Below are 27,235 nucleotides of genomic sequence, written 5' to 3' on the forward strand. Positions count from 1 at the left end.
ACAGCCAGGTATTTATATGGTAATGTCAGGACCGGTGAAAAGTCCTCTTTAAACCTACACTGGTATATAAGGGAAAAGCAGTGTGCTTCAGTAATGATAATTAACCCATTTAGGAGTGGGAATGATTGAACATTTGAGCATAGTTGTAGAGGGATCCATATTCTGTTCAGATATAGCACCAGAAGAACACAGGCTACCAGTAATGGCAGCCTGTATTTGTCAATGGCATAGTTCAATTTGTAAATACAGATGGAAGGAAATCATGTGGCATTCAAATGACCCAACTTTGCTAGTCTCAACACACCATCTCCGGGAAAACTGTAAACTGGACATTCACCATGCATAGAGGAAAACTGCTAAAACATGCCAGATACAAGTCATATAGTGTCCAGATGTGTGCTATTCCTCATGTACACACATTGTACTATTGATTAGTGCAGAGGTACACCTTAAGGGTCCATTCACACGTCCGCAAATGGGTCTGCATCCGTTCCGCAATATTGGGAACGGGTGTGGACCCATTCATTCTCTAAGGGACCGGAAGAGATGCGGAAAGCACACTATGTGTTCTCCGCATCCGCATTTCCGAAGCGCGGCCCTGAACTTCCGGCCTGCGGCGCCGCAAAAAAATAGTCCTATTCTTGTCCGCAATTGCGGACAAGAATAGGCAGTTCTATAGGGGGGTGACGGCCGAGTGTATTGATGATCCGCAATACACTACGGACGTGTGAATGGACCCTAATTCCTGAGGATTTCAAGTGGAAAACATAGTGGATAAGCCCAGTGCTGATTAGTCAGACTTAAGGGGCTAATTCTAGTGGAGATCTGTAATACTTCACAGTGCAGATTCATGGCGTAAAGCCAAGTGTAAAGCCTTTGATTTCTGCTGCAGAAATAAAGTAAAAATGTGTAAGATACCTACTCATTTGAGCACTGCATCCTATTCCCATGCCAGTGACATCACATTCACCAGTCTCCAGACCTATTTACAGTTCTGTCTAATTAAATGAACAGGCCAGGGCTGCAATACCAAGCACAGCCACTTTACAATGTACTGCGCAGTGCTTTTTTTAATAGATTTTTTTTACATTAGGCATCATTTTTAAACATCTTGGTCCTACAATATTACAAAATATGTCAACAAAAATATATCTAATCTAACTAAAGATTACAGATAAGAACACATTTAGTTCTTCCAACATCTAGAGTTAAAAGCTGGCATGAACAACTGTCAGCAAACTAAAACAGAATCACAGTAACATCCAAACTTCATACATATTGGAAAACCAGATTTATCTGAGCTTGGATCCAAGGATCCCAAATCTGTAGAAAACGGTCAAGGGTTCTCCTAGCGGCATTGGTCAATTTATACAGTGATAGGTCAGTATTAGTGATGATCGAGCATGCTGTTTCTACGCAGCCAATAAACGTGCATGGGGGTACTGGAACGCACTGTAATACCGTAGCCATGTTGGCTACTGGCATTACAGTGATTGGCTGGCTGGAACGCATCATCGGGTGCTATAAAGCACCTGATGACACGTGTTCGGCTCAGTCTTAGTCAGGGAGAGCTGAGAATAGTAAGGGAAAGACAGTGTAGGGAATGTTATTGGAAGATTTTTATTACAAAAACTTTTCTATTGTGTGTGACAGCAGCAATATATATTTTTTAGCACATCCTGCGCCAAATAGCGTCTAATAGACCGCTGTGGACAGTTAAATTATCTGCGCCACATCTCCTGTGTAAAGTGTGCGCATACCTAAAATAGCAGTAACATCCAGTGTACTTTTTTCGTAGACTGTGTCCGATGCGTACATTTAAATTATCCGCGCCACATCTCCTGTATAAAGTGTGTGCATCCCTAAAATATCTGTGACATACAGTGTACTTTTTCAATAGACGGTGTCCGCTGCGGACAGTGACATTAGCTGCGCCACATCTCCAGTGTAAAGTGTGCGCATCCAAAAATATCTGTGACATACAGTGTACTTTTTCCGTAGACTGTGTTTGCTGCGGAGAGTGACATTACCAGCTTCACATCTGCAGTGTAACGTGTGCGCTTCTAAAATTTATCTGTGACATACAGTGTACTTTTTCCAAGGATGGATTCTGCTGTGGACAGTGACATTACCAGAGCCACATCTGCAGTGTAACGTGTGCGCTTCCAAAATTTATCTGTGACATACAGTGTACTTTTTTCGTAGATGGTGTCTGCTGCGGACAGTGACATTAGCTGCGCCACATCTCCAGTGTAAAGTGTGCACATCCAAAAAATATCTGTGGCAAACAGTGTACTTTTTCCGTAGACGGTGTCCGCTGCGGACAGTGACATTAGCTGCGCCACATCTCCAGTGCAAAGTGTGTGCATCCCAAAAATATCTGACATCCAGTGTACTTTTTCCGTAGACGGTGTCCGCTGCAGACAGTCAAATTATCCGCGCCACATCTCCTGTGTAAAGTGTGCGCATCCCAAAAATATCCATGACATACAGTGTTCTATTTCTGTAGACGGTGTCTGCTGCGGACGGTGACATTACCAACGCCACATCTGCAGTGGAACGTGTGCGCTTCTAAAATTTATTTGTGACATACAGTGTACTTTTTCCATAGACGGAGTCTGCTGCGGACAGTGAAATTACCAGCACCACATCTGCAGTGTAACGTGTGCGTTTTTCAAATTTATCTGTGACATACAGTGTACTTTTTCTGTAGATGGTGTCTGCTGCGGACAGTGTCATTACCAGCGCCACATCTGCAGTGTAACGTGTGCGCTTCTAAAATTTATCTGTGACATACAGTGTACTTTTTCCATAGACGGTGTCATCCTTTATGGTCGGAACTACGACGGTATCTGATCGTCTTCGAACCTCGGACTTTCGTTTTTGATTAATGAAAACATTTTAGGCAAATGCTTTAGCTTTGGTTCGTCTTGCGTCGGTCCAAGAATTTCACCTCTAGCGGCGCAATTTGGATGTCCCCGGCCGTCCCTCTTAATCATGGCACCAGTTCTGAAAACCTACAAAATAGAACCGGAGTCCTATTTCATTATTCCTAGCTTAAGTATTCAGGTGACCTGGCCTGCTTTGAACACTGTAATATTTTTCAATGGTCAGCTAAGGAGCAGGCACTCTCCTATAATTTTTTTCAATGGTCAGCTCAGCAGCAGATCACCTGCAAGCCCTATCATATAATTTTTTAGAGGGTCAGCTCACCAGCAGGCCCGCACCTACAATCTTTTACAGGGTCAGCTCACCTGCAGGCCCTCACCTACAATCTTTTAGAGGGTCAGCTCATCAGCAGGCCCTCACCTACAATCTTTTAGAGGGTCAGCTCACCAGCAGGCCCTCACCTACAATCTTTTTGAGGGTCAGCTCACCTGCAGGCCCTCACCTAATTATACCTGATAGGTAATTTGTGCGCATGCTGCATTGCTTGGAAGTAGTAGCCGTAGCTGTTTCTCAGGCTCCCTCTACGGAATCAAACCCTGATTCCCCGTTACCCGTGGTCACCGTGGTTGGAGCTGAAAATAACATCGAAAGTTGATAGGGCAGACATCCGAATATAATATATCGTCGCCATCACTGGGACGTGCGATCGGGCCCAGGTTATCTAGAGTCACCAAAGCAGCAGCAGGCCCTCGCCCATAATGTTTTAGATGGTCAGATCAGCAGGCCCTTGCTCCAAATAGTTTTGAGGGTCACCAGCAGGCCATCAATCATAATTTTTCAAGGCTGTGTATGATGCCCTCCTTTATGTGTAATAAAGGGTGTATTGGAGTGCCGGTTTCTTGTAATTTTTGGCAGCCCTTTCACTTAGTGCATAGGCTTTATGAGTGTAGGAGTCCCACTACCTGAACTATTATACCACAATGTGAATAAGGCCCTCCTTTATGTGATATACTGGTTGTATCGGAGTGCCTCTTCCTTGTAATTTTTGGCAGCACTTGCACTTTATATACAAGTAAATATACAGGAAAGAATGTTTCCTAACAATTTTTCCTCTAAAACCATTTTCATCTTTGGTTTTGTGCGTCTGTAAAAGTGGCGTACTACTCGGAAAACATCGTTCCCAGCAGCGACCTGGGAGTCCAAGAGCATCCCAATGTGTTTGGCCCGAGCACCCGAGCACTATGGTGCTCAATCAACACTAGTCAGTATTAATCAATTGTACCCATTGGGATACTGTGGGCCATTTAGGAGTTTTTCAGTTAAGACGGATTACCTTTCTAGTATAGAACATTAAAAGTCTATGTAGCTTTGTGCCATGTTTTGTAGGGATTAATTCAGAGACCAGTCCCAACAAACTAACTGTAGTCGAGAAAACTGCCTCAGTTTAACCGCCTCCGGACCGCCTAACGCAGGATCGCGTTCCGGAGGCGGCAGCCCTGCGCGGAGTCACGCATATATGCGTCATCTCGCAAGACGCAAGATTTCCTGTGAATGCGCGCACACAGGCGCTCGTTCACAGGATCGGAAGGTAAGCGAGTGGATCTCCAGCCTGCCAGCGGCGATCATTCGCTGGCAGGCTGGAGATGCGATTTTATTAACCCGTAACAGGCATATTAGACGCTGTTTTGATAACAGCGTCTAATATACCTGCTACCTGGTCCTCTGGTGGTCCCTTTTGTTTGGATCGACCACCAGAGGACACAGGTAGCTCAGTAAAGTAGCACCAAACACCACTACACTACACCCCCCCCTGTCACTTATTAACCCTTTATGAACCCCTGATCACCCCATATAGACTCCCTGATCCCCCCCCTGTCATTGATCACCCCCCTGTAAGGCTCCATTCAGATGTCCGTATTATTTTTATGGATCTACTGATACATGGATCGGATCCGCAAAACGCATACGGACGTCTGAATGGAGCCTTACAGGGGGGTGATCAATGACGGGGGTGATCACCCCATATAGACTCCCTGATCCCCCCCCCCCCCTGTCATTGATCACCCCCCTGTCATTGATCACCCCCCTGTAAGGCTGCATTCAGATGTCCGTATGTTTTTTACGGATCCACGGATACATGGATCGGATCCGCAAAACATATACAGGCGTCTGAATGGAGCCTTACAGGGGGGTGATCACCCCATATAGACTCCCTGATCACCCCCTTGTCATTGATCAACCCCCTGTCATTGATCACCCCCCTGTAAGGCTGCATTCAGATGTCCGTATGATTTTTACGGATCCACTGATACATGGATCGGATCCGCAAAACACATACGGACATCTGAATGGAGCCTCATAGGGGGGTGATCAATGACAGAGGAGTGATCACCCCATATAGACTCCCTGATCACCCCCCTGTCATTGATCACCCCCCTGTCATTGATCACCCCCCTGTAAGGCTGCATTCAGATGTCCGTATGATTTTTACGGATCCACTGATACATGGATCGGATCCGCAAAACACATACGGACATCTGAATGGAGCCTTACAGGGGGGTGATCAATGACAGAGGGGTGATCACCCCATATAGACTCCCTGATCACCCCCCTGTCATTGATCACCCCCCTGTCATTGATCACCCCCCTGTAAGGCTGCATTCAGATGTCCGTATGATTTTTACGGATCCACTGATACATGGATCGGATCCGCAGAACACATACGGACATCTGAATGGAGCCTTATAGGGGGGTGATCAATGACAGAGGGGTGATCACCCCAAATAGACTCCCTGATCACCCCCCTGTCATTGATCACCCCCCTGTCATTGATCACCCCCCTGTAAGGCTGCATTCAGATGTCCGTATGATTTTTACGGATCCACTGATACATGGATCGGATCCGCAAAACACATACGGACATCTGAATGGAGCCTTATAAGGGGGTGACCAATGACAAAGGGGTGATCACCCCATATAGACTCCCTGATCAACCCCCCGTCATTGATCACCCCCCTGTTATTGATCACCCACCTATAAGGCTCCATTCAGACATTTTTTTGGCCCAAGTTAGAGGAATTATTTTTTTTTTTCTTACAAAGTCTCATATTCCACTAACTTGTGTCAAAAAATAAAATCTCACATGAACTCACCATACCCCTCACGGAATCCAAATGCGTAAAAATTTTTAGACATTTATATTCCAGACTTCTTCTCACGCTTTAGGGCCCCTAGAATGCCAGGGCAGTATAAATACCCCACATGTGACCCCATTTCGGAAAGAAGACACCCCAAGGTATTCGCTGAGAGGAATATTGAGTCCATGAAAGATTGAAATTTTTGTCCCAAGTTAGCGGAAAGGGAGACTTTGTGAGAAAAAAAAATAAAATCAATTTCCGCTAACTTGAGCCAAAAAAAAAAAATTCGATGAACTCTCCATGCCCCTCATTGAATACCTTGGGGTGTCTTCTTTCCAAAATGGGGTAACATGTGGGGTATTTATACTGCCCTGGCTTTTTAGGGGCCCTAAAGCGTGAGAAGAAGTCTGGGATCCAAATGTCTAAAAATGCCCTCATAAAAGGAATGTGGGCCCCTTTGCACACCTAGCCTGCAAAAAAGTGTCACACATCTGGTATCGCCGTACTCAGGAGAAGTTGGGCAATGTGTTTTGGGGGGTCATTTTGCATATACCCATGCTGGGTGAGATAAATATCTTTATCAAATGCCAACTTTGTATAAAAAATGGGAAAAGTTGTCTTTTGCCGAGATATTTATCTCACCCAGCATGGGTATATGTAAAAAGACACCGCAAAACTCATTGCCCAACTTCTCCTGAATACGACGATACCACATGTGTGACACTTTTTTGAAGCCTAGGTGGGCAAAGGGGCCCACATTCCAAAGAGCACCTTTTGGATTTCACAGGTCATTTACCTACCTACCACACATTAGGGCCCCTAGAATGCCAGGGCAGTATAACTACCCGACAAGTGACCCCATTTTGGAAAGAAGACACTCCAAGGTATTCCGTGAGGGGCATGGCGAGTTCCTAGAACTTTTTATTTTTTGTCACAAGTTAGCGGAAAATGATGATTTTTTTTTTATTTTTTTTCCTTACAAAGTCTCATATTCCACTAACTTGTGACAAAAAATAAAAACTTCCATGAACTCACTATGCCCATCACGAAATACCTTGGGGTGTCTTCTTTCCAAAATGGGGTCACTTGTGGGGTAGTTATACTGCCCTGGCATTTTAGGGGCCGAATGCGTGAGAAGTGGTTTGAAATCAAAATCTGTAAAAAATGGCCGGTGAAATCCGAAAGGTGCTCTTTGGAATGTGGGCCCCTTTGCCCACCTAGGCTGCAAAAAAGTGTTACACATCTGGTATCCCCGTACTCAGGAGAAGTTGGGCAATGTGTTTTGGGGTGTCTTTTTACATATACCCATGCTGGGTGAGAGAAATATCTTGGCAAAAGAGAACTTTTCCCTGAGTATGGGCATAGTGAGTTCATGGAAGTTTTTATTTTTTGTCACAAGTTAGTGGAATATGAGACTTTGTAAGAAAGAAAAAAAAAAATCATCATTTTCCAATAACTTGTGACAAAAAATAAAAAATTCTAGGAACTCGCCATGCCCCTCACGGAATACCTTGGGGTGTCTTCTTTCCAAAATGAAGTCACTTGTGGGGTAGTTATACTGCCCTGGCATTCTAGGGGCCCAAATGTGTGGTAAGTAGTTTGAAATCAAAATCTGCAAAAAGTGGCCGGTGAAATCCGAAAGGTGCTCTTTGGAATGTGGGCCCCTTTGCCCACCTAGGCTGCAAAAAAGTGTCACACATGTGGTATTGCCGTACTAAGGAGAAGTTGGGGAATGTGTTTTGGGGTGTCATTTTACATATACCCATGCTGGGTGAGAGAAATATCTTGGCAAAAGACAACTTTTCCCATTTTTTTTATACAAAGTTGGCATTTGACCAAGATATTTATCTCACCCAGCATGGGTATATGTAAAATGACACCCCAAAACACATTGCCCAACTTCTCCTGAGTACAGAGATACCACATGTGTGACACTTTTTTGCAGCCTAGGTGGGCAAAGGGGCCCACATTCCAAAGAGCACCTTTCGGATTTCACCGGCCATTTTTTACAGATTTTGATTTCAAACTTCTTACCACACATTTGGGCCCCTATAATCCCAGGGCAGTATAACTACCCCACAAGTGACCCCATTTTGGAAAGAAGACACCCCAAGGTATTCGCTGATGCGCATAGTGAGTTCATAGAAGTTTTTATTTTTTGTCACAAGTTAGTGGAATATGAGACTTTGTAAGAAAAAAAAATCATCATTTTCCGCTAACTTGTGACAAAAAATAAAAAGTTCTATGAACTCACTATGCCCATCAGCGAATACCTTAGGGTGTCTACTTTCCGAAATGGGGTCATTTGAGGGGTGTTTGTACTGTTTGGCCATTGTAGAACCTCAGGAAACATGACAGGTGCTCAGAAAGTCAGAGCTGCTTCAAAAAGCGGAAATTCACATTTTTGTACCATAGTTTGTAAACGCTATAACTTTTACCCAAACCATTTTTTTACCCAAACATTTTTTTTTTATCAAAGACATGTAGAACAATAAATTTAGAGAAAAATTTATATATGGATCTCGTTTTTTTTGCAAAATTTTACAACTGAAAGTGAAAAATGTCATTTTTTTGCAAAAAAATCGTTAAATTTCGATTTGTAACAAAAAATGTAAAAATGTCAGCAGCAATGAAATACCACCAAATGAAAGCTCTATTAGTGAGAAGAAAAGGAGGTAAAATTCATTTGGGTGGTAAGTTGCATGACCGAGCAATAAACGGTGAAAGTAGGGTAGGTCAGAAGTGTAAAAAGTGGCCTGGTCATTAAGGGTGTTTAAGCTATGGGGGCTGAGGTGGTTAAAGAAGCCTCAGTTTATCATTTATAAACTAATAATATTTAACCAGTGTTGTTGTAGAGGAGTACAGGCCCATATCATGTGTAGGAAAGAGCCCCTGGAAGCATCACATCTGGTGCAGGTGGGTTGGGGGAGCATTTGGTACAGTCTAGAGGGAGTGACAGATACTCTATGGGCCATTTAACCTGTATTAGTTGAAGCCAGGCAATAATTAAAGAAGATCACCACATGTAGCGTAACGCCTTAAGATACTGATTCTCTACTTCTGGGATGTCCTCTCTCTAAAGTGGATTCCTGTTCTATTAAAATTGTATTGTAGAAGGAGAAAATTGGTGTAACAAGAGTAATCCTTCTAGCAACCATTTCCACTGGGCTGCATTCCAACCTCACAAGTCCAGCACCAAACTGAGTCATGCACATCGTACTGCTCAATGCTTGGAAAGTTGTAAAATGGCTGCATTGCTTACTAGATTGCTGTAGTCTTTTCAAACAGCTGATTAGTGCAAGTGACAGAACTTGGACCCCCGTCTCAGATATTGATGTCCTGTCCTGAAGATAGGTCATCAATTTTGTACTTCCTGAAAACCCTTTTATTTTCTAGACACTCATCTAACCTCTGTAGATCTTGCAATGTAAACACAAAACTGCAAGAAGTAACAACTAAATATAGAGTGAGGATTAGAAGTATTTGAACACCCTACAATTTTGCAAGTTCTCCCACTTAGAAATCATGGTAAGAAAGGTGAAGAATCAGCCCAGAACTACAAGGGAGGAGCTGGTCAATGACCTGAAGAGAGCTGGGACCACAGTTTCAAAGGTCACTGTCAGTAGAACACTACGCCATCATGGTTACAAATCATGCATTGCACGGAAGGTTCCCCTGCTCAAGTCACCACATGTCTAGGCCCATCTGAAGTTTGCCAATGACCATCTGGATGATCCAGAGGAGGCATGGGAGAAAATCATGCGGTTAGATGAGACCAAAGTAGAACTTTTTGGTCTAAACTTCACTCGTAGTGTTTGGAGGAAAAAGAAGGATGAGTTGCATCCCAAGAACATCATTCCTACTGTGAAGCATGGGGGTGGTAAGATCATGCTTTGGTGCTATTCTGCGAAGGGGACAGGACGACTGCACTGTATAAAGGAGAGGATGAATGGGGCCATTTATTGTGAGATTTTAAGCAACAACCTCCTTCCCTCAGTCAGAGCATTGAAGATGGGTCGTGGCTGGGTCTTCCAACATGACAACGACCCGAAGCACACAGCCAGGATAACCAAGGAGTGGCTCTGTAAGAAGTATATCAAGGTTCTGGAGTGGCCTAACCAGTCTCCAGACCTAAATCCAATAGATTGCTCTTTTGAATACTAATTGTGCCGTTTTATTCTTTGGAGGGAGCTGAAACTCCGTGTTGCTCAGCGACAGCCCCGAAACCTGACAGATCTAGAGGAGATCTGTGTGGAAGAATAGGTCAAAATCCCTGTTGCAGTGTGTGCAAACCTGGTCAAGAACTAAAGGAAACATTTGACCTCTGTAATTGCAAACAAAGGCTTCTGTACCAAATATATAACATGGAGGTATACACAATGATTAGAATTATAAATCTAATCGTTGTGTATACCTCCTATGTATATACCTTTTATGAGCTAAAAGGCAAAATTGCTCTTTTTATTACTAATTGTGCCGTTTTATTCTATTCACTTGGAAAACGTACTGTGGCACCCCATACACTTGTTGTTTGTATTGTTCAGACATATGGTCCACCATTCCTGATGAGTCTGTGCCATTCTTTTGGTTCTATGTGTTGCAGCCTATCACCTCAACATCTTCCTGATCTCTGATTGCCTCTTTTAGGTGTTCCATTGGTGCCCTTCCTTATCCCCTATCATCACTTGATTTTCTATTCCACCACTATTTTCTTCCTAGTTTTTATTTTTTTCCCTCCTTTTTAGTGATGAGCGGCAGGTCCCATATTCGAATTTGCGATATTTCGCGAATATGTGGTAGAATGTTCGTCACATATTCGAAATCTGCAATGTAAAAATCGCGCAATGCGAAGTGGGTCAAAAACGAATATATAACTGTCACGGAAGGTGAGGGAAGGGAAGCAAACCAAACACAACAAAATTACACAAAACAAAAGGCTAGGCCCCACAACTAGGGAACAGGGAAAGGTCACCTCCTGACTATCCCTGAGCCCTTTCCCTAACTGCTACCAACATGAACAAATCTCGATGGTAGAAGTGTTCATGCACTCAAACCTAATCCCTGCTGCAACTGATACAAACCCTCAGCTAGGGAGCAGGCAAAAAGACAACCGGTTCCTTGCACAGGATGAAGGAACCCGCGTCTACCTAAGGCCTAGCCAGAACAAACAACAGAAGGGAAGGAAGGAGGACTTAACTTAAGACGAACTGGGAGCAGGAGATCCACAAAACACCAGCAGAGAACTCCAGGAGAAACTATAAACCGCAAGGGCTATAGTGAAAGGCAGGAATAAATAGCATCACTAACAAACTAATGAGCAGAACCTGTGAGGGGGTGGGATCCTGCCCAAAGCCACAACAAAGCAATCTGTCAGATAGGTTCACGTGCAGCAAGTCTGACAGATCTTCTCAGATCACTCACAGGGAAGGCGTGACAATAACACTATAGAACAGGCATCCTCAAACTGCGGCCCTCCAGCTGTTGTAAAACTACAACTCCCACAATGCCCTGCTCTAGGCTGATACCTGTAGGCTGTTCGGGCATGCTGGAAGTTGTAGTTTTGCAACAGCTGGAGGGCCTCAGTTTGAGGATGCCTGCTATAGAATATAGTGCTATATTGTCGGGATTCAAACCCGTGACCAGCCACATCCCAGGCGGTAGCCCTGCTTACTAGGCTACCGCCCTCTCTGGACATTCCTCCCTGAAGCCTATTAGTTAACCTCAGTCTTGCCAAGCCTTGCTCATTACCCTTGATTCCCCACACCTGGTACTTCCCTATATAAGTCCAGCCCCTTGCACTCCAGTTTGCTGATTATTGAGCTCCTGAGCCTTGATCAAGCTTCTCCTCATCTGCTGCTCTTGCTACTGCTGGAAGTCCATTGCTGACCAGGAATTGCCTACCGACTACTCTTCTGCTTTGTCCCTACCTACTGAACTGCTACCACCGTTGCCATCCGGATTGTCTGACCACGCTTACTGCCGCCTGCCCTGACCCACCGCCTGCCTGCTGACTACTCTTCTGCTTTGTCCCTACCTACTGAACTGCTTCCACCGTTGCCATCCGGATTGTCTGACCACGCTTACTGCCGCCTGCCCTGACCCACCGCCTGCCTACCGACTACGCCTCTGCCAGACTTCCTGCACCTACTACCTGCCTGCGGTCCTTGCCACTGGGCTCCACTCCTACCTCCAGCAAGCGGTCCTCTGACTCAGGTGAGCCTGTAGGACTGTTACATATATATTCGTTTTTTTGAATTTTCGTCATTTTTTTCCATCTGAAGTGAACAGTCATTGTCCCTCAAGCAATTTAAGCAGGGAGGACTTCAGATTGAAAAAAATGACGAATATTCTCAAAAAAACTAATATATAGCTATATATTCGTTTTTTAGAACATTCTGGCCACCAATGATATTAACACAATAGAGGGGGGGCCGGCCGCACACTGTGCCACCAATTATAATACAATAGAGGGAGGGAGGGGGGCCGGGGGAGGCCGCACACTGGCCACCAATGATATTACAAAAGAGGGGGGCCCGGGGGGGCCGCACACTGGCCACCAATGATAATACAATAAAGGGAGGGGGGGGGCGGGGGAGGCCGCACACTGGCCACCAATGATATTACAATAGAGGGAGGGAAGGGGGGCCGTGGGAGGCCGCACACTGGCCACCAATGATATTACAACTGGGGAGGGGGGGCCGGGGGGCCGCACTGGCCACCAATGAAATTAAAACTGGGGAGGGAGGGGGGTCTGCCCCCTCCTGCCTGGCAGCACCTGATCTCTTACAGGGGGCTAAGATACGCACAATTAACCCCTCAGGTGTGTAACCTGAGGGGTTAATTGTGCGGATCACAGCCCCCTGTAAGAGATCTGGTGCTGTCAGGCAGCAGGGGGCAGTCATGTACCCAGTTCGTAGTATATTCTAACTAGAAGTGTCCCCATCACTATGTTAGAATATACTGTCGGATTTGAGTTTTCACGAAGTGAAAACTCAGCTCTGAAAAAGCTTTTATGCAGACGGATCTTCGGATCCGTCTGCATGAAAGTAGCCTACGGACATGGATGCCAATCTTGTGTGCATCCGTTGGCCGTGAAAAAAATAGGACAGGTCATATTTTTTTCACGGCAAGGAAACACGGATCACGGATGCAGCTGCCAAACGGTGCATTTTCCGATTTTTCCACGGGTCAATGGGTCCGCGAAAAAAATCTGAAAACGGCACAACAGCCACGGGTGCACACAACGGTCATGTGCAGGAGGCCTAATACAGGCCCTTGAAAGTCAACTGATCTGTAAAAGTGAGTTTAACATTATGCTTAGCAAACATCCCCAAATACACACTTTCTATGCCCTCCCTAAAATACACAAGAATCTCCACCCGCTTAAGGGAAGGCCCATAGTGGCAGGCATTAATTCTTTAAAGGGATTCTGTCATCAGATTTTACCCCTATAACCTAAACATATGCTCATGTCTGGACTAATAAGAAGAATCCTAAGCTGGCCTTATTAAACCTCACTGTGGCTCTATTTGTCCAAAAAACAGGTTTTTATAACCTGCCAATCACTTACTTAAGGTGCCCAAGGGGAGGTCCGTTAATACAGGGTGCCCGGCCGCACCCCTCGCCGTCCGGTGCCCAGCGCCGCCTTCCGTCTTCATCCCCGCCTTCCCTGTCTTCAGCGCCGCCTTCTACAGCTCAGCACCACCTCCGCAATCCTCCACGTCCCTCTGCCAGATCCCGCGCCTGCGCACTAAGCTCAGCCAATCTGCAGGTCATATTAGGGTTGAGCGAAGTGCGCATCAGGCCGGCGCATGCGCACTTCGCTCAATGAAGCCGCTGCCAGGAGTCCGCACGGGCGCATCAGGCCGAGCCTAGTGCGCAGGCGCGGGATCTGGCAGAGGGACGGGAGGATTGCAGAGGCGGCGCTGAAGACAGGGAAGGCGGCGATGAAGGCGGCGCTGGGCACCGGACGGCAAGGGGTGCGGCCGGGCACCCTGTATTAACGGACCTTCCCTTGGGCACCTTAAGTAAGTGATTGGCAGGTTATAAAAACCTGTTTTTTGGACAAATAGAGCCACAGTGAGGTTTAATAAGGCCAGCTTAGGATTCTTCTTATTAGTCCGGACATGAGGATATCTTTAGGTTATAGGGGTAAAATCTGATGACAGAATCCCTTTAACACAAAATCTGGGCATTTATGTTGATTGTGTATTCAGGGAGTTTGTTATTGCCTTACCCTCTTATCTTTGAGACACTACTGATCTCCTACAGAAATTAGAGGGCCTCACTACGGACCAGGGAGTTTGATGTAGAGGTTCTTTATAGTAACATCCCATATGAACATAGCCTCAAGACAATTCAACACTATCTGTGGACTCGTGGTACTCTATACCTGCTACACAATAGGCTTGTTATTGACCTCCTTGACTTCTCTCCTTGTGCTCAGACATAATTATTTTCTATTCAATTCCCAATTCTTTCACCAGCTCAGGGGCACGGCAATGGGGAGCTCTTGTGCCAATACATATGCCAATTTGTTCCTGGGATGGTAGGAGGAAACTCATGTGTTTGCAGAAGGAAGTGCATGGACTTCTATGATCCCTTTCCACTTCATAGAGGATATTCTCATTCTGTGGGATGGCCCCAGAAGCCATTTTTCAAACTTTATGCTTGAACTAAATAAAAATGAGATGGCATTAGAGATGAGCGAATCGAAGCTGACAAAGTGTAATTCGATCCGAATTTCAGGAAAAATGTTATTCTTCCCAAGTCAAATCTCCTTGTGGTAACAAGAGACGAGCAAATTTTTAAAAAATTCGATTCAGCCAGTTTGCCGAATTAAAAAAAAAAATTCAGTTCGATCTGAATTTATTTGCTGCAAATCGCGTAAAAAAACGGCTATTTCCTGGCTGCAGAGAGCATTTATAGTGGTGTAGAACACTGTGCCTTGCAGTAACACGCATAGGGAGTCTACTGTGGTAGTGAAATAATACTGTGAGTCAGTATGACATGCAGATGACAGGTGTTGCTCTTAGAATCACTGCACACTTCACTTATTTGGGCAGTCACGGGGCCAAAACTGACCAAATAACTCAAGTATGAACTCAGCCTTACAGGTCGATGTTAGCGCCAAGAAGAAGCGCACTCCATTTACACCGTCAGCAACTGATTCCACATAGACGTCTACAGACCCTGTTCTATTAAACACTTATACAAGTAGAGCTCCCCGAGTGTGGAGAGGGTGTCAGCAGTAAGTTTGTGCTGACGTCACTGATTATTTTGCCCTTCCTCTGATCCGTCAGAACAATAACCCCCAAAAAACAGATCCGTCTGTTGAGCATCTACCTTCACTCGGTCAGCATTTGGTCAGTAAACAATCAGTATTGCTAATGCCCAAAAAAAACAGGAGTGGATCCAAAACACAGATGACTGAGTCAACCATTCAAGAACCGCTGGGTTGCTGGTCAAGACACGACCGCTAGCTGACACTGTGAGCTCAGTCCTCACGAAGTGCTGAACGGCAAATATATTCTACTTTTGCCACTAATGCACGACAAAAAGGGCTTTAGAACATACACTCACCTAAAGAATTATTAGGAACACCTGTTCTATTTCTCACTAATGCAATTATCTAGTCAACCAATCACATGGCAGTTTCTTCAATGCATTTAGGGGTGTGGTCCTGGTCAAGACAATCTCCTGAACGCCAAACTGAATGTCAGAATGGGAAAGAAATGTGATTTAAGCAATTTTGAGAGTGGCATGGTTGTTGGTGCCAGACGGGCCGGTCTGAGTATTTCACAATCTGCTCAGTTACTGGGATTTTCACGCACAACCATTTCTAGGGTTTACAAAGAATGGTGTGAAAAAGGAAAAACATCCAGTATGCGGCAGTCCTGTGAGCAAAAATGCCTTGTGGATGCTAGAGGTCAGAGGAGAATCGACCGAATGATTCAAGCTGATAGAAGAGCAATGTTGACTGAAATAACCACTCGATACAACCGAGGTATGCAGCAAAGCATTTGTGAAGCCACAACACGCACAACCTTGAGGCGGATGGGCTACAACAGCAGAAGACCCCACCGGGTACCACTCATCTCCACTACAAATAGGAAAAAGAGGCTACAATTTGCACGAGCTCACCGTTGTTGAAGACTGAAAAAATGTTGCCTGGTCTGATGAGTCTCGATTTCTGTTGAGACATTCAAATGGTAGAGTCAGAATTTGGCGTAAACAGAATGAGAACATGTATCCATCCTCTGATGGCTACTTCCAGCAGGATGATGCACCATGTCACAAAGCTCGAATCATTTCAAATTGGTTTCTTGAACATGACAATGAGTTCACTGTACTAAAATGGCCCCCACAGTCACCAGATCTCAACCCAATAGAGCATCTTTGGGATGTGGTGGAATGGGAGCTTCGTGCCCTGGATGTGCATCCCTCAAATCTCCATCAACTACAAGATGCTATCCTATCAATATGGGCCAACATTTCTAAAGAATGCTATCAGCACCTTGTTGAATTAATGCCACGTAGAATTAAGGCAGTTCTGAAGGCAAAAGGGGGTCCAACACCGTATTAGTATGGTGTTCCTAATAATTCTTTAGGTGAGTGTATAACTGCACTGCTTAACGGCAAATATATTTTTGTTTTGCCACTAATACATGACAAAAAGGGTTTTAGAATATATAACTGCACCGCTGAACGGCAAAAATATTTTTATGTTGCCACTAGAGTTGAGCGAACACCTGGATGTTCGGGTTCGAGAAGTTCGACCGAACTTCCTGGAAATGTTCGGGTTCGGGATCCGAACCCAACCCGAACTTCGTCCCGAACCCGACGTCCCATTGAAGTCAATGGGGACCCGAACTTTTCGGCACTAAAAAGGCTGTAAAACAGCCCAGGAAAGGGCTAGAGGGCTGCAAAAGGCAGCAAAATGTAGTTAAATCCCCTGCAAAAAAATGTGGATAGGGAAATGAATTAAAATAAAAATAAAATAAATAAAAATTAACCAATATCAATTGGAGAGAGGTCCCATAGCAGAGAATCAGGCTTCATGTCAGCAGAGAATCAGTCTTCATGTCATAGCAGAGAATCAGGCTTCACGTCACCCAAAACTGGAACAGTCCATTGTCAGATATTTAGGCCCCGGCACCCAGGCAGAAGAGAGAGGTCCCGTAACATAGAATATGGCTTCATGTCAGCAGAGAATCAGTCGTCATGTCATAGCAGAGAATCAGGCTTCATGTCATAGCAGAGAATCAGGCTTCACGTCACCCACCACTGGAACAGTCCATTGTCAGATATTTAGGCCCAGGCACCCAGGCAGAGGAGAGAGGTCCCATAGCAGAGAATCTGGCTTCATGTCAGCAGAGAATCAGTCTTCATGTCATAGCAGAGAATCAGTCTTCATGTCATAGCAGAGAATCAGGCTTCACGTCACCCACCACTGGAACAGTCCATTGTCAGATATTTAGGCCCAGGCACCCAGGCAGAGGAGAGAGGTCCCATAACATAGAATCTGGCTTCATGTCAGCGACTCAGCAGAGAATCAGTCTTCATGTCATAGCAGAGAATCAGGCTTCACGTCACCCACCACTGGAACAGGCCACTGTCAGATATTTTTAGGCCCCGGCACTCAGACAGAGGAGAGAGGTCCCATAACATAGAATCTGGCTTCATGTCAGCAAAGAATCAGTCTTCATGTCATAGCAGAGAATCATAATTTACGTCACCCAACATTGGAACAGTCCATTGTCATAAAATTTAGGCCCCGGCACCCAGACAGAGGAGAGAGGCCCCATAACATAGAATCTGGCTTCATGTCAGCAGAGAATCAGTCTTCATGTCATAGCAGAGAATCAGGCTTCATGTCACCCACCACTGGAACAGGCCACTGTCAGATATTTTTAGGCCCCAGCACCCAGACAGAGGAGAGGTTCATTCAACTTTGGGTTGCCCCGCAATATAATGGTAAAATAAAATAAAAATAGGATTGAATGAGGAAGTGCCCTGGAATACAATAATATATGGTTAAGGGGAGGTAGTTAATGTCTAATCTGCACAAGGGATAAACAGGTCCTGTGGGATCCATGCCTGGTTCATTTTTATGAACGTCAACTTGTCCACATTGGCTGTAGACAGGCGGCTGCGTTTGTCTGTAATGACGCCCCCTGCCGTGCTGAATACACGTTCAGACAAAACGCTGGCCGCCGGGCAGGCCAGCACCTCCAAGGTATAAAAGGCTAGCTCTGGCCACATGGACAATTTGGAGACCCAGAAGTTAAATGGGGCCGAACCATCAGTCAGTACGTGGAGGGGTGTGCACACGTACTGTTCCACCATGTTAGTGAAATGTTGCCTCCTGCTAACACGTTCCGTATTAGGTGGTGGTGCAGTTAGCTGTGACGTGGTGACAAAACTTTTCCACATCTCTGCCATGCTAACCCTGCCCTCAGAGGAGCTGGCCGTGACACAGCTGCGTTGGCGACCTCTTGCTCCTCCTCTGCCTTCGCCTTGGGCTTCCACTTGTTCCCCTGTGACATTTGGGAAAGCTCTCAGTAGCGCGTCTACCAACGTGCGCTTGTACTCGCGCATCTTCCTATCACGCTCCAGTGCAGGAAGTAACGTGGGCACATTGTCTTTGTACCGGGGATCCAGCAGGGTGGCAACCCAGTAGTCCGCACACGTTAAAATGTGGGCAACTCTGCAATCGTTGCGCAGGCACTGCAGCATGTAGTCGCTCATGTGTGCCAGGCTGCCCAGAGGTAAGGACAAGCTGTCCTCTGTGGGAGGCGTATCGTCATCATCCTGCGTTTCCCCCCAGCCACGCACCAGTGATGGGCCCGAGCTGCGTTGGGTGTCACCCCGCTGTGAACATCCTTCATCCTCATCCTCCTCCACCTCCTCCTCGTCCTCCAGTAGTGGGCCCTGTCTGGCCACATTGGTACCTGGCCTCTGCTGTTGCAAAAATCCTCCCTCTGAGTCACTTCGAAGAGACTGGCCTGAAAGTGCTAAAAATGACCCCTCTTCCTCCTCCTCCTCCTTCTCCTCCTGGGCCACCTCCTCTTCCATCATCGCCCTAAGTGTTTTCTCAAGGAGACATAGAAGTGGTATTGTAACGCTGATAATCGATCATCGCCACTGGCCATGTTGGTGGAGTACTCGAAACAGCGCAACAGGGCACACAGGTCTCGCATGGAGGCCCAGTCATTGGTGGTGAAGTGGTGCTGTTCCGCAGTGCGACTGACCCATGCGTGCTGCAGCTGAAACTCCACTATGGCCTGCTGCTGCTCGCACAGTCTGTCCAGCATGTGCAAGGTGGAGTTCCACCTGGTGGGCACATCGCATATGAGGCGGTGAGCGGGAAGGCCGAAGTTACGCTGTAGCGCAGACAGGCGAGCAGCGGCAGGATGTGAATGCCGGAAGCGCGAACAGACGGCCCGCACTTTATGCAGCAGCTCTGACATGTCGGGGTAGTTGCGAATGAACTTCTGCACCACCAAATTCAGCACATGCGCCAGGCAAGGGATGTGCGTCAAACCGGCTAGTCCCAGAGCTGCAACGAGATTTCGCCCATTATCGCACACCACCAGGCCGGGCTTGAGGCTCACCGGCAGCAACCACTCGTCGGTCTGTTGTTCTATACCCCGCCACAAATCCTGTGCGGTGTGGGGCCTGTCCCCCAAACATATGAGTTTTAGAATGGCCTGCTGACGTTTACCCCGGGCTGTGCTGAAGTTGGTGGTGAAGGTGTGTGGCTGAATGGATGAGCAGGTGGAAGAAGAGGAGGAGGAAGCTGAGTAGGAGGAGGAGGCAACAGGAGGCAAAGAATGTTGCCCTGCGATCCTTGGCGGCGGAAGGACGTGCGCCAAACAGCTCTCCGCCTGGGGCCCAGCCGCCACTACATTTACCCAGTGTGCAGTTAGGGAGATATAGCGTCCCTGGCCGTGCTTACTGGTCCACGTATCTGTGGTTAGGTGGACCTTGCCACAGATGGCGTTGCGCAGTGCACACTTGATTTTATCGGATACTTGGTTGTGCAAGGAAGGCACGGCTCTCTTGGAGAAGTAGTTCCGGCTGGGAACAACATACTGTGAGACAGCAAGCGACATGAGCTGTTTGAAGCTGTCTCTGTCCACCAGCCTGAATGACAGCATTTCTTAGGCCAGTAGTTTAGAAATGCTGGCATTCAGGGCCAGGGATCGAGGGTGGCTAGGTGGGAATTTACGCTTTCTCTCAAATGTTTGTGAGATGGAGAGCTGAACGCTGCCGTGTGACATGGTTGAGATGCTTGGTGACGCAGGTGGTGGTGTTGGTGGTACATCCCATGTTTGCTGGGCGGCAGGTGCCAACGTTCCTCCAGAGGCGGAGGAAGAGGCCGAGGCGGCAGCAGCAGAAGAGGCCGAGGCGGCAGCAGCAGAAGAGGTAGCAGGGGGAGCCTGAGTGACTTCCTTGTTTTTAAGGTGTTTACTCCACTGCAGTTCATGCTTTGCATGCAGGTGCCTGGTCATGCAGGTTGTGCTAAGGTTCAGAACGTTAATGCCTCGCTTCAGGCTCTGATGGCACAGCGTGCAAACCACTCGGGTCTTGTCATCAGCACATTTTTTGAAGAAGTGCCATGCCAGGGAACTCATTGAAGCTGCCTTTGGGGTGCTCGGTCCCAGATGGCGGCGGTCAGTAGCAGGCGGAGTCTCTTGGCGGCGGATGTTCTGCTTTTGCCCACTGCTCCCTCTTTGTCTTTTGCTACACTGTTGGCTCGGTCTCACCACTGCCTCTTCCTCCGAACTGTGAAAGTCAGTGGCACGACCTTCATTCCATGTGGGGTCTAGGAACTCATCGTCCCCTGCATCGTCTTCCACCCAGTCTTGATCCCTGACCTCCTGTTCAGTCTGCACACTGCAGAAAGACGCAGCAGTTGGCACCTGTGTTTCGTCATCATCAGAGACGTGCTGAGGTGGTATTCCCATGTCCTCATCATCAGGAAACATAAGTGGTTGTGCGTTAGTGCATTCTATCTCTTCCACCCCTGGGGAAGGGCTAGGTGGATGCCCTTGGGAAACCCTGGCAGCAGAGTCTTCAAACAGCATAAGAGACTGCTGCATAACTTGAGGCTCAGACAGTTTCCCTGATATGCATGGGGGTGATGTGACAGACTAATGGGCTTGGTTTTCATGCGCAATCTGTGCGCTTTCTGCAGAAGACTGGGTGGGAGATAATGTGAACGTGCTGGATCCACTGTCGGCCACCCAATTGACTAATGCCTGTACCTGCTCAGGCCTTACCATCCTTAGAACGGCATTGGGCCCCACCAAATATCGCTGTAAATTCTTCTGGCTACTGGGACCCGAGGTAGTTGGTTCACTAGGACGTGTGGCTGTGGCAGAACGGCCACGTCCTCTCCAGGCACCAGAGGGTCCACTAACACCACCACGACCATGTCCGCGTCCCTTACTAGATGTTTTCCTCATTGTTACCGTTCACCACAATAAGAAAAATATTATTTGACCCAATGTATTGAATTCAAATTCAGGCCTTTTTTACAGACACCTAACACTATCTGGCTATCTATTTAGGTACCGTATTACACTAATACAGGCACAGCAGTAATGACAGATTTAGCTGAATATAAATTTGAGGCCTATTATTAAGGCGCTGGGTGACAGGTATACGTTTACGGACAGAATTAGACTTGGATATGCACAGTAGCGTGTGTGAAGTTATTGAGAATGACCCTATCAGCACCTTGAATCTAATATACCCTTTTATGGATAGATTTAAAGTAGGCCTGATACAGCAGAAACCACTAATTTAGAAAATTGCTAGGTTGGGAATTGTACTTCAACCCAGAACAAAAACTGTGCTTTGACGGACACAAAATAACTTGAGCAGGTACAGCAATAGCCACAGATTTTGCTGAATATAAATTTGAGGCCTATTATTTATGCGCTGGGTGACAGGTATACGTTTACGGACAGAATTAGACTTGGATATGCACAGTAGCGTGTGTGTGAAGTTATTGAGAATGACCCTATAAGCACCTTGAATCTAATATACCCTTTTAGGGATAGATTTAAATAACCACACTATTGATGGTTAAATGGACTTGGTGGCAGCTTGCCCCTGATGTAGGATATGGCCAAAAAATAACCACACTATTGATGGTTAAATGGACTTGGTGGCAGCTTGCCCCTGATGTAGGATATAGCCAAAAAATAACCACACTATTGATGGTTAAATGGACTTGGTGGCAGCTTGCCCTTGATGTAGGATATAGCCAAAAAATAACCACACTATTGATGGTTAAATGGACTTGGTGGCAGCTTGTGCTGGCGCACCACAAGCCACAAAATGGCCGCCGATCACCCCAGAAAAAAGTGACTGAAAAACGCTCTGGGCAGCCTAAAAACAGTGAGCAATTGAATAGCAGCAGTTCAATGATCCACAGCTGTAGATCGATCACTGTCTTAAGTGTTTTGGAGGAGTTAATCACTGCCTAATCTCGCCCTAACGTCGCAGCTGCAATCTCTCCCTACACTTATAACAGCAGAGTGACATGCAGCGCTACGTGACCCAAGCTTATATAGAGGCTGGGTCACATGCTGCACTGGCCAATCACAGCCATGCCAATAGTAGGCATGGCTGTGATGGCCTCTTGGGGCAAGTAGTATGACGCTTGTTGATTGGCTGCTTTGCAGCCTTTCAAAAAGCGCCAAGAAAGCGCCGAACACCGAACCCGGACCTTTACGAAAATGTTCGGGTCCGTGTCACGGACACCCCAAAATTCGGTACATCCCTAGTTGCCACTAATACACGACAAAAATCGCTTTAGAACAGATAACTACACTGCTAAACGGCAAATATATTCTACTTTTGCCACTAATGCACGACAAAAAGGGCTTTAGAACATATTACTGCACTGCTGATCGGCAAATATATTTTTCTTTTGCCACTAATACACGACAAAAAGGTCTGTAATTTTAGCACTTCACCACACAACGGCTAATAAGCACTTTTTCCCACTAATACAAGCCAAAAAATGCTTTAGAACATATAACTGCACCGCACAAGGGCAAAAAAGACGTAGAAATATTTCCTTGTAATAAACCCTGTAATGGCTATAACACCCCAATAACAAGAATGGTTTGCTGAAATTACAGAGCTGTATAATGGCAATTTGGGTGCCCAGTCAGTGCAGCAAGGTGTAATAGGATTGTTTCTATTACCCAGGCTGTAACCTCCCCTATTGAACCCTCTTCAACATAAATGCTGTGGATTGATTCCTCCCTATCCTTCCCCTACACCTTGAATAATCTTTCCCTGCACTTGTAAATAGTTTTTTCTAGCACTTTCCCTAGTGCCTGCTGACATCTCTCCTTGCACTAAGTACACTGGAAAATGGCAGAATCCAAGATGTCTGAGGCTATTTATAGGGCTGTGACATCACAGGACTGGCTGGGTGCTGATTGGCTGCATGCATGGCATTATGGGTTATCCTACCTTCCAAGAGTTCTTTGCTCCATGTCCTTACATGTGCAGCAGCCCTTTTAGGAAAAAAATGTGATTTGTTACCACGAAGCATGAGGAAATTTAGATTCGGTGCGAATCAAATTTTTCCTGAAATTCGGATCGAATTCCACTTCGTCAGCCTCGATTCGCTCATCTCTAGTGGTAACGAATAAAAAAAAAAAATCTAAAATGGCTGCTGCACGTTACAAAGTGAAAGTAAGAAGCCCGGGAATGAGGGAGCACCCATAATGCCATGCAGACAGCTAATCAGCAGATAGCCAGCCCCTGGGATGTCACAGCCCTATACAAAGTCTCGGCCTGCTCGGTCTCTGCCATTTTACAGTGAACTTAGTGCAGGAAGAGACGTTAGAGGCACTAGAGACAGTGATTAGGAAACACTTTATTGAAAACAGGGAAAGATTATTCATAGTGTAGGGAAAGGATAGGGAGGCATTATCCACACTATAGGCAATAAACAGGGTCCAATAGGGGAGTGGAAAGCCTGGGTAATAGGAGCGATTCCTTGCTGCACTAATTGGGGTTTCTTAAAGTGATCTATTACTGCAGATTTTAGGTTGTTTTAAAGAGTAATTGCAGTAATCCGAGCATCTGTTATTGGGTTGAAAGTGCTGTCTGATACAACCAGTTTTGGGGTGTCTTACTTTCAAATATATTAAAGTACTTCCTTGCTTTTGGGGTAAATTTGCAGTCTGATAAAACCAGTTTTGGGGTGTGTTTATTTTATATGTAAAAGTATGTCCATTCATCCTTGCTTTTGGGGTGAAAGTGCGGTCTGATACAACCAATTTTGGGGTGTGTTTATTTCATATATAAAAGTATATAGCGTGTAACACAACAGGTTCTGTAGAAATCTATGTGGAATCAGCTGACAACTATGTAAAAGGAGTGTGCTTCTTCTTGACGCGAACATTTACCTGTACGACTGAGTTCACACTTGAGTTATTTGATCAGTTTTGGCCCTGTAACTGACCAAATGAGTGAAGTGTGAAGTGATTCTAAGAGTGACGCCTGTCTTCTGCGTGTCATACTGACTTACAGTACTGTTTCACTAGCACAGCGGACTCCCTATGCATATTTCTGCAAAGCACAGTGTTCTACACTACTATCCAGGCTCTCAGCAGCCAGGAAGTAGCTGTTTTTTAACGTGATTCGTCACAAATAAATTCGGATCGAATCAAATCTTTTTGGGAAATTCAGCGAACCGTCAGAATCGAATCTTTGAGAAATTCGCTCATCTCTAATAGGCATGCACTTTACCTCTGGGATTAACCAGACACACATCTCTTTCTTGGATGTCGATATTTTTCTACACAGCTTAAAGCACCGGACTCTGATTGGCACTCAGCCGTATCCTAGGAGCTGATCCCCGGCGGCTCCTCGGGTCATCGCCGCTCAGGAGAGTTAACGATCAACCTGACCTGCCTTATAGTCCTTGGAATTTGTCAGCGCACAACAGAGAAACATCCAGCCGACCCACTTGGCACCGGACTGACATCGGCTCCAATTAGACCGTACAGCAAGCGAAGGTTGGTGCTCAAAAGCTGCCACGCTGGTCGCATATTGCCGGACCGCAAAATCATTACACCGCTTCAGAGGTCCCGCTGCTAGCTAAAGGGACTTGAAGACACGGAAGACAGCACATCTGCTATCCGGCTCCTAAACAGCGGCGCCCAACAAACGGTCGGAGGCTAACCACACTCCACGCCTCAAGCTCAGTCAGGTGGTACCTACAAGAAGGTGCCTGCAGAACATCGCACCCCGGCGTGAGATCAGCGCTATACTCCACCAGCCTTTTTAAGATCCGGAGCTGCTGGAGACAAGCCCGACATAGTTGGTGAGTAGGAAATAGACACTTACTGAAGCGGACGGAAAGCGTGAGACCCCAGTTGCTCTCCAAGAAAACAGGGTGGGTGCAGGGACGATTAACAAGTGGGGAGGTCAGAAGCACCTTAGATCCCATCTCTGTCCTCTACGCTTAGCAGATCACGCCAGGCCTCAGAGACGCACCCTAGACAGCTTCGGCATTGTAGGATCGGTGTCCGTTTACAGACCAGTGTCACTGAGGTGTGCACTTTACCCTGCGACCCAAATCCTGCTCGACTCTGAAGAGCTCTGTCACTAAACACCTGGGGACTGAAAAAAAAACACGTCCCAGGACTGAACCCGCCTATTAAATCTCTTGGGCAGCACAGTCCCCTAATTAATTTACTTGAAGTTTGAACCTAAAACTTCCTAGAGTCCTCCTGAGACATATTTTGGACTCTGCTGCAAAATAGCCTCTACTCTGTACGATCAGACACTGCCCTGCTACATCTTAATCTGCTGCAGAACTGAGAGGCTTCATCTAAGTTCTCAAGAACTCACTCAGAGTACAAAGGGTCAATGACCCAATTTTTGTTCAGTCTCCACAATTGGATGTAATAATGATGCTGTAAACCCTCATCCCAGCCAACATGGTCTTAAGCTGAGGGGTCAACTACTTCACCCTTATTCCCATAACTATTCCTGAAAAAAAAAGGGGGGTGCTTAATAAGCATCCTATCTCTCTCGCTATAGTAAAAATCGGCCCTGGCAAGTCAAAACTTCCATCAAGCTCGCGTGTTGCAGGCTCCTTAGACTCCTACATACAGAAGAAGCAATCAGCTGTATCAGCCAAACTAAATCAACTACACAAATCTCCACAGACCGATGAAGTAGAAAGAGAATCCTCACTTCACGACTTACTGGAGATGGAGAGTGATCTAGAGGACGCACAGGAGGAACACAGCCTCCAAATTTCGAGGGGCTTTCTAGTTAAGGCCCTCTCCAAAGCGCTCGAAACAGTAATTAAAGAGTTACAAGACATCAAACAAGATGTGAGGAATATTGGAGGCAGAGTAGAACAGCTTGAAAATGTGCAGACACAACTTGTCTCCTACACAGAAGCCGCATCCTTTACCTTCGCCTCATGCCAAACCCACATGAATAAGATGGTCAACTGGATGGAAGACCAGGAGAATCGAGCCAGACGAAACGATCTGCGCCTCAAAGGTATTCCAGAATATATCACTCCTGAGGCCCTCCCCGATACAGCTAACAAATCTTTTCTGCAATCCTGGGAGAAAACTATCACCTTGAGATATCCATTGAAAGAGCTCACAGATCCCTAAGAGCCAAACCCTCACCAAAAGAGCCTCCTAGAGACGTCATATGCCGGCTTTTCCATTCAAGGGTGAGAGATGACATCTTACGTCTCGCACGCACAAATCCTCCTGCCAAACTAGAAAGAACGACGATATCAATATTCCAGGACCTAGCGAGAGTCACCTTATCCAAGAGAAATATCTTAAGACCTCTGACCGAGGTTTTGAGGAATAGAAACATCCCATACAAATGGCTATTCCCATTTGGACTTTCCTTCTCCTCAGAAGGGAAAAGATATGTTTTACGTGACCATTCAGAGCTACCAGATATTTTGGCGTCACTCCAAATCTCCGACTTAGACATCCCTGATTGGTCCCCAATACAAGATCTGACGGGACTGCCTGCGATCTCTCCGCCTACACCTTGGGAAACAGTAGGCTCGAAGAAGCGCAGCCGCAACCGAAGACGTCAAGGGAAGATGACTCCTAGAAGAATTGATGTGGACCCCACCTGAAGATTGCAGAAATAGGGTGATATGAGAATTAGCTGAGATC

General features: G+C 46.2%; 1 protein-coding gene across 1 annotated transcript in view; it reads right to left on the reverse strand.

Annotated features, from left to right (window-relative positions):
- LOC120979707 (pancreatic alpha-amylase-like) overlaps positions 1-27,235 on the reverse strand; it is a 163,144-nt gene that overhangs the window by 116,913 nt on the left and 18,996 nt on the right. The window lies entirely within an intron of this gene.

This window comes from Bufo bufo, chromosome 9 (genome assembly GCF_905171765.1).
Source record: "Bufo bufo chromosome 9, aBufBuf1.1, whole genome shotgun sequence".
NCBI classification, from domain to species: Eukaryota; Metazoa; Chordata; class Amphibia; order Anura; family Bufonidae; genus Bufo; species Bufo bufo.